Raw genomic sequence first — 12,955 nt, 5'->3', positions numbered from 1 at the left:
CCCTAAAGGATGTCTGGAAGGCTTCTGCCAATTCTCTACAAAATCGCAGGTCAGCTATCCCCTTCTCGCGTTCAGCCAAACCTTGTTCCCGAGGTGTTGGATAAGCGGACATTTCTCGCATATGAACTCTTCAGAGAGCAACTGTCCGTGAGTCCGAACACAAGGGAAGACTGACATTGTAGAGGCTGCATATGGGGCCGGGTAACCACTGAGGATTAGTGTTTGTATTTATTTAAATTCTTAAATGTAAACTACCACTATTCCTACTTTGCTCCCGATGTACCAGATAACGCCGAACGCCGAGAGTGTGCTTGGATCTTCTACATATGCGTCCCCGATCGATGAGCATTCTCCGCCGGAAAACTATACCGCGAAGCGACTCTTGGTCCCGACATGTTAGGCTTACAACAACTTCCCTATTATCTAAATATCGGCTCAAGTTAAGCGCCTGTATTGCCGCTAGCGCTAGCGAACAGTTTATGCAAAGGCGAAAAAAAGGCCCGTCCAAAACAAGGGATAGGCGGGGAGGGAAATCCTTTACGAGCCCTGTAAGGCGACCAAACACAAGTAATAAAAGTAGCCGCGACCAAAATTTAAAACGGAACAAATGAAAACAGAACAAATGAGCGCCGCAACCAAACTTTTTCTTACATTCTCACACTGAACCAATCAGCGCCCACGGCATGGCTACATCAATAACAGCACAACACGGAAGTGCCGGGAGAGAAAGTACAGCACTGAATCAGCATTAAATTTCCCTTTCAGTTGACTCCACGCTAGGTTCCGAAGGACAGAAGCTGCCGGCAAGAGAGCGCTTTGCCTTTCTGTTCAAGATATTCAGGTGAGAGAAGCACGAAAAATTATCTCATGGATAGTCTAATTCAGTGTTTCCTAACCTTTTGTAGCATAACGCCCCCTAAAGCACTTTCATACTTGCCAACGGCCGAAGCATAATATACATTCCGGGGCCCTATAGTGTAAAAACATGTTTACCATATACAGTACTAGCATGAGAAAAATTATTCTGCTTTAATTTTTTTGTCTTTAAGCCGAGCTTACGCGGTACCTGTGCGTTTTACAGCAGCTTCAATATCGATGTGATCCTTCAGCTTGATGGTTTTAGGAAAATTTGAAATATCTGGTTCAATTTGTGACAGCAAAAGCCTTAAGTCCCCACACGTAACAATGTCCAAGCGGTTTCTGTTTTTGTTTTGTAAGTATGCGGTGCACTGTACTGAGTCTCTATCAATAAGGAAAGAGGACGGAAATACAACGAAGAGCAGTTTGGCTCTTCTCCGAAGACCAGGAAACTTCCTGTCACAGTGTAGCCACACAGCACAAAAGCTGACATTTCTGAAAAGCATTTTTACTACTTCATCATTCTGAATTTTGATCATTTCCTCTTGCAAGCTCCCTTCCTGTTATTCCACCTTGCAAAGAAATGGGTTAATTACCCAGTCCAGAATTTTCAGATGGTTCAAATCCTCGAATCAATTCAGAAAATCCTTCTTCAGTGACTGCAGGTGCCAGCAGTAATCTGGCAAATCACCGTCTGTGAAAGTGAGTGTCATACTTTCCATGCAGGGAAACTGAGAACATCCTCTCCCAATGTTTTGCTTCTACATTTCCTGTTTGAAAAAGTAGCTGGGTAAGATGTATGGCTGCAAGATGTTGACAATGATTCACCCAATGAATTGCAAACAGACTTGGAATTTCTTTTTTTTCGACTCAACTTCCGGGTCATCACAGGAATGGCCGCCTAAGGAAAAGGTCTCTCGACAAAAAAGAAGGTGAACGGCCCCAAAATCGAAATTAGACAAATACTTAATATTGTATAACTATATCAATAAAAGGGGCAAGGATTATGTCTAAGAACAAGATTAAAAAGTCCACTCAGAAGGCTGATAAACATAAAGAGACGCAGCAAGGCGACGGGCCTAGCTCCCCCACGGCAAGCCAGGATGGAGATAATGAGGAGGAATCGGTGAATCTGTCTTTGATTCTCAGAGAGATTCGCGAGTTCCGACAAGATAACAACAGCTGGAAGATATTAAAGGAGAAATAGTAAAAACTAATTCGAGGATAGATGAAGCAGAAGCAAGGATTGTAGGAATTGAGGAGAAGCTACAAAACGCAGAGGAAGTGATAGCAGAAATGCTAAAGCTACAAGAGCAGCTCCAGTGGAAGCTAATAGACCAAGAAGGCTGCTCAAGAAGGGAAAATGTGTGGATCTACAGAGCTCCCGAAGGAACTGAAGGTAAACCCGGATTGATGATTCCCTTCGTGGAGAAGCTGCTTAGAGAGAACCTTGATATACCGGATGCAAAAGACCTACAGATAAAAAGGGCTCACCGCGCGTTGGCACCACAGCCTCCAGCAGGCACCCAGCCCAGATCGATTCTGGTCAGATTTCTCAGTTACAGAATGAAGGAAGAGGTGCTTAAACGGGCATGGCAAAAGAAAGGTTTCATGTGGAGCAACTGTAAAATCAGTTTAGACCACGATTACGCACCAGGGATCCTTGCCAGACGGAAGGAATATGCGGAAACACGGAGGGTCCTGAAGGAAAACAACATCAGATTTCAGACCCTGTATCCAGCTCAGCTGAGAGTCTTTTACGATGAAGGGACAAAAACTTACGCTACAGCGGAGGAGGCAATGTCGGACTTGGTGGACTGGGGACTACCTATTAAAGTTATCACCCAACCAGAGTCGCTACTGGAGAGGATTCGGCTAAAGTCGTGGCAGCCAGTGCGGCGAGGACGCTCCACACGAACCAGAATGTCAAATTACAAGGAAAAGCTGCAAATATTCAGATGCGAATGTACAGAGAATACAGTTTAATTAAGAGAAATGACTGAAAAGAGTAAATCGGACTTAAAGGTAAAATGAAAGCTGGCAACTGAAAATAAACTAGATGGAATAACTTGAATGATAGCAGTATGGTCAAGACATAAATAGGAGAAAATTCTTTATGATTGTTCACACTGTGGAGGGCCCTCTAACACAGGGTGAAGATAGAGGTTATCCCTCTGAACTGAGGCGGGTCGGTGCTCAGGCCTCACTGTAGGAAGTCAGGAGAATTTTTCAAATGTTATACGTTCAAAAATGTCTAGGGTGTGGTTATATATTTTGGTTTACTGTTGAGAAGGGATTGCTTACTGTTTGGTTAGAAAAGGAGAGTTTTTTTTCTACTAGAGAAAAATGCCAATTGAACTGGTAAAAATAATTTCCTATAATGTTAATGGGGTTTTGAATCCAATTAAAAGAAATAAGATTATGTCTAAATTGAAAAAAGAGAGGGCACAAATAGCTTTCCTCCAGGAAACACATATGAGCCAATCCGAACATGAAAAATTAAGAAGAATGGGCTTTAAGCATGTATTTTATTCATCATATAAATTGAGCCACAAAGGAGGGTAGCTACTTTAATATCAAGTGCTCTTAATTATGAACATATTTCAGAGACTAAAGACAAAGATGGAAGATTTGTAAAAATTACAGGAAGAATAGAAGGTACAGAAATAACATTGCTGAATGTTTATGCTCCTCCAGGTTGTGAATGGTCATTCTATAGACACATTTTTGACCTAATGGTCAGTTCTCAAGGGGTAGTAATCTGTGGAGGGGATTTTAATATTAGGTTAAATCCTGCATTAGACTCGGAAAATGAATTTATTGATGGAAGAGTTGGGAATTATAGATGTGTGGAGGGAATTACACCCCACTAGTAAAGATTATATACATTACTCTTTCCCTCATTCAGCCTATTCAAGGAGAGACTATTTCTTTATATTTAATACAGATAGACTCAGGATAAAAAACTGTAATATTGCAACAATTGATCTGTTGGATCATAGCCCAGTCTCTATGTCTCTAATCCTGGAAAGGAAAATGAGGAAAACACTATGGAGGCTAAACTCACATATACTCAATAACCTGAAAGTAATGGAGAGATTAAGGGGAGAAATCAAAGAATATCTAGACCTTAATGACACGGGAGAAACATCACCAGTGATCTTATGGGATACATTGAAACCTGTACTGAGAGGAAAAATTATTTCCATTACCACTCACACAAAAAAAATCAGTGCACAAAAATTATCAGGCCTTCAAGGAAAATTAAAACAACTTCAAGTTGTAGATAGCAACAAAAGTAATTCTAATTTAAAGCAGGAAATTAAGAAATTGCAAAGTGAAATTGATGATATTTATACATTGGAAACACAAAGAAATTTTCTTTACCTGAGACAAAAGAATTATGAAGTAGGAGGTAAATCAGCTAAATTATTAGCATATAAATTCCGTAAACAACAAGCAGACAATACAATTCATAAAATAAAGAATCCAAAAACAAAGCTCATGGAGAGTACAATAGGGAAAATTCAAGAGAGTTTTGAAACATGTTATCGAGAGCTGTACTCTCAACCCTAGGCCTCCAATGAGCCCTATATAGACACTTGACTGAATTCTTTCGATCTACCCAAGCTTACAGATTTACAAAATGAATGCCTGTTAGAACCAGTAACTGCCAAAGAACTGAATGCGGCCATCTTTAGATTAAAGGCTGGAAAGTCTCCAGGTTCTGATGGGCTTACCTCAGAGTGGTACAAATCGCTGAAGTCACAGTTAGCCCCTTTACTACTTAACAACGTTAATTGGATCTTGCAGGGAAGAGAAACTCCACCTTCCTGGAGAGAAGCAATTATTTCAGTTATTCCTAAAGAGGGTAAAAATAAACTAGAAATGTGGTAATTATTGGCCAGTTAGCGTTCTTAATTTAGATTACAAACTATTTACATCTATATTAGCGCGCAGATTGGAAAAACTTTTACCTGGCCTAATCCACTTAGACCAGACTGGATTTATTCAACAAAGACAAACACAGGACAACATAAGGAGGACTCTACACATACTAGAACAGGTTACTAAGAATGGGACAGAGATAATGGTAGTGGGATTAGTCACTGAGAAAGCTTTTGATTCAGTTAGTTGGGTATTCCTATACAGAGCGTTAGGAAGACTTAGCTTTCAAGAAAAGTTTATTAAAGTAATCCAGACTTTATATGACAGCCCTACAGCTTGAATTAAGATAAATGGGGACCTCTCTGACTCCTTTATTTTAGAGAGAGGAACTAGAGAGGGATGCCCAATTTCTCCTCTCCTTTTTGCGATATACATTGAACCGCTTGCCCATCTAATAAGACAGAGCAAAATTGTAAAAGGTATCAAGGTGGCAGGGATTGAACAGAAAGTGGCGTTATTCGCAGATGATGTTTTAGTCTATCTGAGTGAACCAGAAAAATCATTTATAGGATTGTTTACACTATTGGATGACTTTGGGGAAATATCAGGTTATAAAATAAATGTAAAGAAAATGCAGGTTATGTCCCTAAATTATACACCATCCAAAAAACTGCAGGATACATATGATCTTAAGTGGGAAGCTAAATCATTAAAATATTTAGGAATAACCCTGCCGAAGAATCTTTCAGCGCTGTCACAGGTAAATTATGGGCCATTAATTTCAGAGATAAAAGCAGATGGAATCTTATCCCCTTTTTAAGTTTAAATTCAAGGATAAATACCATAAAAATGAATATTCTCTCTTGGTTACTCTATCTTTTCCGGACTTTACCTGTGGAGGTGGATGATAATCAATTCAGGGAATAGGACAAATGGATTTCAGGCTTTATCTGTCAAGGAAAGAAACCTAGAATTCGATATAACACCTTACAGTTAGGGAAGGAAGGAGGAGGTATGGTTCTTCCTTGCCTGAGAAATTATTTTTATGCCTCACAGATAACCCCTCTGTTATATTGGTGTAATAGGGAATATAAGGCTAGATGGAAGGAAATAGAATTTGGATTGGTTGACAGTTTTCCTCTACAGGCCTCAATAGCTGAGAAAGGATTGATGGCCTAATTGTAAAAATTTAAAAACAGCTGGATAAACCTTACATTAAAAGTATGGCAGAAGGTGGTTAATTCATGTGGAATCAATAACATGTTAAAACCTTTCAGAAGGTGTGCATATGATACCGAATTCCTTCCCAACAGAGGAGATTAAAGATTTGAACTATGGATAACGAAAGGTCTTACAACCTACCTCTCATTTATACATAAAAGAGTATTACAAAGTTTCCAATTCCTGCAGGACAAAAATGGCCTAGAACACAATGACTTTTTTGGGTACCTTCAAGTACGACGCTATGGAAACCAGAGTTGTAGATATACAGATTTATCAACAGTAGAATTAGAATTTTTCAAGATTCTGAATTCGACTTACAGTTCAATACCAAGTAAATCAGTTTCTCGATTATATAATGCACTCTCCCATGCTAAAAATGTAAACACACTGTATATTAAAGAGAAGTGGGAGAAAGAAGCGGGGTTGGTACTTTCAGAGGAAGCTTGGGGGAAAATATGCAGCTGTCAGTGGTCTTCGACTAACTCTTTGATTTAGAGAGAACATTGTTGGAAAAATATTATAAGATACTTCAAGACCCCATATCAGGAAAAATATAAAGACACAAACGTGATGTGTTGGAGAAGGTGCGCCAAGGAGGCAAATCATTTCCATATTTTCTGGGATTGCCATAAGTTAAGTTTATGTTGGAAAGGTATTCAATAGAACATTAGTTAAGGTACTTAAGACCCAGATACCTCTGAACTTTGAGACGCTCTATTTGGGGCATGTATTGTTTTTTGAACAGAAGAAAGATATAAAGTTGCTGCAGGCCCTTTTAGCGGCAAGTAAGAAATCAATCACTAGAAAGTGGCTAAATCCAATACCACCTACATTAGAAGATTGGCACGAAATTATCTTGGAAATATTTAAAATGGAAAAGATGACTTACTCTCTGAGAATTCAAAAGGAAAAATTTTATCAAATTTGGAATAAATGGATTGAATATATAACCCCAAAGTGAGCAGACTTTAGATGACTATCCTAATGATTTATACTGCTCTCCTCATCAACACAGCAATATTGCTAACGTAAGCACCCTTGGTCCAAATGTTTACTTTTTTTTTTGGAAAACGGAGAATTAACACAAGTAAAGGAAAAGATTTGGGAAAGGGAAAAAAATGATGAAATTAATTAAATAAGTACAAAGTGATTGGATAATTATGTTTGGGGGTAGGAGCAAACATGAATGAGTTAGGATATAAACACCTGCAATGGTAGTTACATAGGCTTACATACAATATTTTGGACCAGAAAGAAATGGTCCACAAGGGATATATGGAAATTATTATTAATCCACTATTATTACTATTTTTCTTAATAACTAATATCATTACTTAGCCTAATAGAGTAGAATTACAACTGCACATAATTATCTATTTAAGTGCCTAATTACTTTTTATATCATCTCAATGTGTACTTAGGAATGTATAAATAAGTATAGATTTATACATATATAAAAAAATGGAAAAGGTTCTACATGTGAAAAAAGTTCATGATACTTGCGAATTCCTTATCCAAATAAAAATATTTTTTTTTCATAAATGCCACTAAACCAGCATGACGATCTGTCATGTGTGGTGCTCTGTCTGTTGCACAAGAAATCCTGTTCCTAATCGGAATACTTTTATCCTCAATATACATTTTATACATTGATTGTCCGTTGATATTTGTTTTCCACCTTTTGTAAAAGAGAATCTCTTCATAATCTTTTCCATTCTTGATAAGCCATACATAAGCCTCATTGTCTCGCACACTTGACTCATCCCGTTGTATCCCAAATTCTGTTTTTGTAGCTCTGTGCATAGTTGATACTCAATGTCTACACTCATTTCATCAATACAATGAGCTACAGTTATTACTCAGAGGAATTGATTTTAAAATACTGGTATCCATTTTGAGAACAATGGTGGGCACTTCTGAAACAGCAGGCATTATTAATCTTTCACTAGTTGTATGAGATTTTCCACACTTTGGAAATGTTAGAAGAAACAATGAGACCACGATCAAGCTTTTTTTTTAGCTTTCCTGGAAAATGGCTGGAGTATGCAAAGCTTTTCAAATACTTTTTTTTCATCTTCCGGAACTGAGTAACACCATAAGTAGTCTTTTCAGGGTGTCTTTTACAGAAGTGTTCCTGCAATCTTGATGGCTTCATTAGATGTACACTATTACAAATTAGACACATGGGACGTTGGTGCTCTGATGGGAACGGACTATAACCATACTCCATAGAATTAACATTGTATTGACGCACCTTCTGTAGTTTCTGTTTCTGAGCAGGATTAGAATTCAAGGCTTCACTGCCTTCAGACTTGTAGAGATCGCGCCGAACATCTTTATCCATCATTAATGCGGCTAAATTAAAATAAAAAATAAGCCCAAACTGGGAATTCCTATCGGATGTTAATGACGGCAACGAGTTCACACGAATGGAATGATGGTAGTGGTATGCAAAGGAACTACGAGACAAAGATGAAGATGATCACATTCACAAAAATTACGTTGACAAGGATTCAGATTCGAATCTGAATGTTAGTCGGGATAGAGCTAATGTTCGGCAAGCTACCTTTGTACTATTCCAGTTAGCACGATGGACCAATCACGTAAGGTCTCGTAATCCCCAGTGATATTTCTTGACTGCTTATATGAAGCCGAGGTCGCTTTGAACGCCTCAATATGAATCCTCGGGGATGGCAGGTTCACTGAGGTTTTACCGTTTGGCTCTGGCCAGCGCTGTATCGTTGCGCGACCTATTTTCCATAGATCTGAAGAGAAAGGTGAGAGGGTGTACTTGACTTACCAATGGTTAAATTGCATGAACTCGTTCCGTGTCTTGAGTCAAGGGGAACTGTTGGGCTCCCTGGCTGCTAATTTAAGCATCCCCAGTAATGTCTGTTTGGTTGGTAAGGTCAGATGAGATTACCAAGTTTCAGATGAGTTATGACGATGAGTGCTCACTGACTGCAGAGCTATGCTTTTTTTCCTGTATTCCAGAGCCATGTACTTCTTTGTAAGTAAGTGCTCTACTAATGGTCGGTCAGGTCTCTTGCCTCAACTTTGGCTGCCGCTCACCGCCCCCTCCCCCAAGAATCTTGAATGCTCCTTGACGACGTCTATTTCCCCCGAATAAGGGAAATAGGACACGTAACCGCTTCCGCTGGAAATCACTGATCTCAGTCCATCCCTACATATGTAGTTTACCAGCTATTTAACGGTTAACCGGGTCAGGATGACCTGAGTTATAAGGACAGATTATGTAATACTCTCACCGGGGCTAGTATACAAACTTAGCTCATTAGCCAACTCTGCCAACAGCTGCCTAACTCAGCTGTGAGAAGGCCACCTTCCGTAAGCAATATACATCTGGGGTCAGTATGATTTGGGGTTCAATCAAACAGGAAAGTTGAGGTGTTCCGGGGAGGAACATTGATTGTAGCAAATGGTGTCTATGTACTGTTCCATGTAAAGTTATCACTCGCCTGAAAACTAACAGATCATATTCCGGCATAAAATTAAAAAGGAAATATATTTACCAAAATTTTAACTTCAACAGTTACGGAAAAGGAAAAGAAAATTAAAAGCACCCATTAAAGTTAAACGTTGAAGCTCATTTCTGGAGAAGTCAGGGTTATCGCTTTACTCACGCTCTGAACCCAAGTTCTGGGTCAAGGACAGCAGCCACAGTTCGAGCTTCCCTCGAGACCATCGCAAACGAACTGGCTCTCTCAGGACTATTGGCTCTTCCTCCTTGGAGCCACTCAGCTGCACAAAGCACTTCTTACAACGGGGTCTCTCCTTCGAAGGGTATTCTGTGGCATCTTCCCTTGTGTCCCGCAAAGACCCCAAACCAGAGAACTGTCCTTCGATCTCACCCAGCTCTCCCAAATCTTCCACTCAGCTGAAAGTTACAACACGTATCAAGACAGACCTGATTGACTGACACAACATACCTAAGTTGGACAGCATGGCTCTTTATCTTTAGCCAAAGCCAAAACACTATCATCAACAGGACACACTGCTTTTGCAGAAAACAGCTAATTCAAAACTTGAGAACCTGTGTCAGGTATGGCTCCAGCATCGACACCTTCAATCAGTATGGGTACATCAGAGCTTGGTTCCAGAATCCTTCAGGAATAGCGTTTTGCCTTTAATACACTGATTGGAACGTGTTCTCTCCGAATTGTCAGGCCAATCCTCGACCGGGTCCCTCCGTAGTTTTGCTTCTTGGTTAACCGCTGACTTACTTTCCAAAGATTTTCTTGTCCCTCACAGTCTCGCGAGAAATATTTACTTCTCCACATTTGTCGTAGAAAGTACTGGTCACTCTTTAGACAAAACACCCTTTTTAACAGCATTACAAGTTCTACAGGTGGGTTGGGTTTCTCAACAGACATGTCATGTTCAGTTGAAACATTATCGAGTAAGATTAGCTCGACGGGTTTTCACCTCATTCCTGAGAGGCTCTATCATTGTGGTATCAGGAGTCCCTTTAGCAGCAGAGTTTACCACTGAAGATATTACTCAGCTTTCGGAAATGTTCCACTCCTCAGTCACTGCACTCCAAGTAGCAGTTCATTGGGAATTGGAAAATCAACCCTGCACAGAACAAAAGCATTGCTTGTGGATATCTTCTTTGAATTGCACCAAACCTTAAGGCCCACAACATCCATAACAAAGTACCTTAATTAGTACACACCACACTTCCCACAAACACCAGTTAGAACACTAGCTCAGCACACAAGTAAACAACTAAATGAATCTGTCACGGTCCGGTCCATCAATCCGTATTCCAGGTTTTCCTGTTTTCCCCGTTTCTGTTGGGTGCTCTAATTGAGGCACATGATGCTTTTTTGGGCAGACACATAAATACCTCTGGAGACCAGGGCTTCGCTGCTGGATTGTTCCTGTCCAAACCCCCTGTCTGAATCCCTTCTCTGCTCCTTCCTCCTGAAGTCTTGCCATGCCCCTGCAATCTGTGCCTGGAGACTCACCTCGCCTCACCTGTAACCCTTGCCTGCAACTTTCGCCTGCACTGTTGTGAAGTTCAACAGGAAAATCAGGAACTGTTTATTGTTGTTTTGAACTGTCTCTGTGTCCATGCCTTCACTAAGTAGGTCTGGCCGTATGCCACTACCTAGTGTTGGGAATTGTCTCTGTGTCCACGCCTTTGCTTGGTAGGTCTGGACGTTTGCTGCTACCTTGTGCTGAAAACTGTCTCTCTCTGTTCTGTGCATGAGTCCCGGCCCTAAGTCCTGCTCCCTAGGAGGGGTCCTGACTCTGTGTAGAGCCCCAGCCACAAGTCCTGTTCCCAAGGAGGGGTCCTGGATCTGTTTTCCATGTCTCTGCGTTCCTGTCCTCTCAAGACCAAGGACCTGCGTTCCTGTCCTTCCTCAACTAAGGTTTTGTGTCCCCGCCTCGAGGAGCCCAGGCCTCGTCACGTCCCCACCTCGAGGAACCCAGGCCTCATCACATCCCTGCCTCAAGGAGCCCGGGCCTCGTCACGTCCCCGCCTCGAAGAGCCCAAGCCATATCCAGTCCTGTAGCCACGTCATGTCCTCGCCTAGTTCCGGGGTCCAAGCCCGAGACAAGACCCAGGTTTCAGGTCCTTGTCCAGTCTCTGGCTCGGAGTCCAAGCCCAGGCTCCCAGTTCCCAGGTCCTAGTTCTGGTCCCGCTTGCCTAACCAATGTCCTAGCCCAAGTCTGTGTTCATGTCCCAGCAGCTAGTCTCCATCCAGTCACGTCCCTAACTCTAGTCCTGTCCTGTTCCTCGTACTTCAGTGTCTGTGTCTTGCATTTGGGTCCGCCACCAGCGCCCCTCTTATGACTGAATCCTTGTACAACATTCAAGCATTCACACGGCAACTGAATCCCGGAAGAACCCCGACAAATGTAACCCCCTCACTGGGTCTTGTATACAAACTTACAGTAAAGGAAAAGAAAATTAAAAGGGCCCATTACAGTTCATCCAGTGCAATGTGCACATAAACAATGGAGCTCATTTCTGGAGAAATCAGGGGTATTACTTTACTTGCCCGCCAAAGCCAAAACACTAATATTGACAGGACACAGTACTTTTGCAGAAACCAGCTTAAATAAAAATACACAGCATAGCAGTAGAAATTTTAACCAGGGTATTATAATTGAATAGATTAGGACTGTGTTCTTTAGAACATAGAAGATTGAGAGAAAATTTGAAAGAGATTTATAAAATCTGCTAAGTTTTTTGCACTGGAGTTGGGTGGGATAACAACCAGAGAACATGGTTTAAGGGTGAAAGGTGAGTTTTCAGGAGAACACAAGGGTAAAGTTGCTACACTCGGAGGTCGTGAGAGTGTGGATTCAGCTACCAGCACAAGCGGTGCATGGGAGCTCAATTTCAACACTTACAGAACATATGGATTGGTACATTGATAGTAGGGATATGGCACACTATAGTCCTTGTGTATGTTGATAGAGGTAGTCCATTTAAATGTTTTATCCATGAATTATAAGGGCCTGCTTCTGTGCAGTACTTCTGTTTGACTCTAAAATTGGAAACGTTTCAAACAGCAATTTTGAAATATATATATTTAGCAGCAGGTAGAGACAGAGGGGTGGAGGAAAAATTGAAAGTGTCTATCTTTCTACACTTAATTGGTGAAGATATTTTGGCATCTACAACAGCTTTCAAATTGATGAGACAAATTTTAAATTGGACACTCTGATGACAAAAATTAAGGAGCATTTTTCCCCAGTAAAAAAGTCATGTTTGAGTGATACATGTTCTTTTCCTGTTAAAAGAAACAAGACGTTAGATTTAACCAATACTTATCTGTGCTTCACACACCGAGGTAGTCTTGTGAGATTGGAGATGGCAGAGACTCTCAGATGGAATATAGGAATTTGCTCCTCCATATTGTGGGCGTCCTCATCTTGGCACAAGAACAGGTCATGGATGGATTTGTCAGAACGGGAATGGGAAATGGAATTTAAGTACTTGGCCACC

At 40.8% G+C, this 12,955-nt stretch overlaps 1 protein-coding gene across 2 annotated transcripts in view; it reads left to right on the top strand.

The window, feature by feature from the left end:
• Positions 1 to 12,955, top strand: part of LOC140204957 (guanylate-binding protein 1-like) — a 36,533-nt gene continuing 23,578 nt past the window's right edge. Inside the window, exons 1-2 of one of the 2 annotated variants that reach the window (XM_072271974.1) lie at positions 1 to 49; positions 766 to 841. The gene's annotated coding sequence lies outside the window, so the exon portion shown is untranslated. Of the gene's footprint in view, positions 50 to 722; positions 842 to 12,955 lie in introns of those variants that run through there. The other variant, XM_072271972.1, reaches the window with a different exon arrangement.

This window comes from Mobula birostris, chromosome 11, assembly GCF_030028105.1.
Source record: "Mobula birostris isolate sMobBir1 chromosome 11, sMobBir1.hap1, whole genome shotgun sequence".
Taxonomy (NCBI): domain Eukaryota; kingdom Metazoa; phylum Chordata; class Chondrichthyes; order Myliobatiformes; family Myliobatidae; genus Mobula; species Mobula birostris.
The sequence above is the reverse complement of the archived record's forward strand: the minus strand, read 5'-3'. Positions and strand labels throughout refer to the sequence as shown.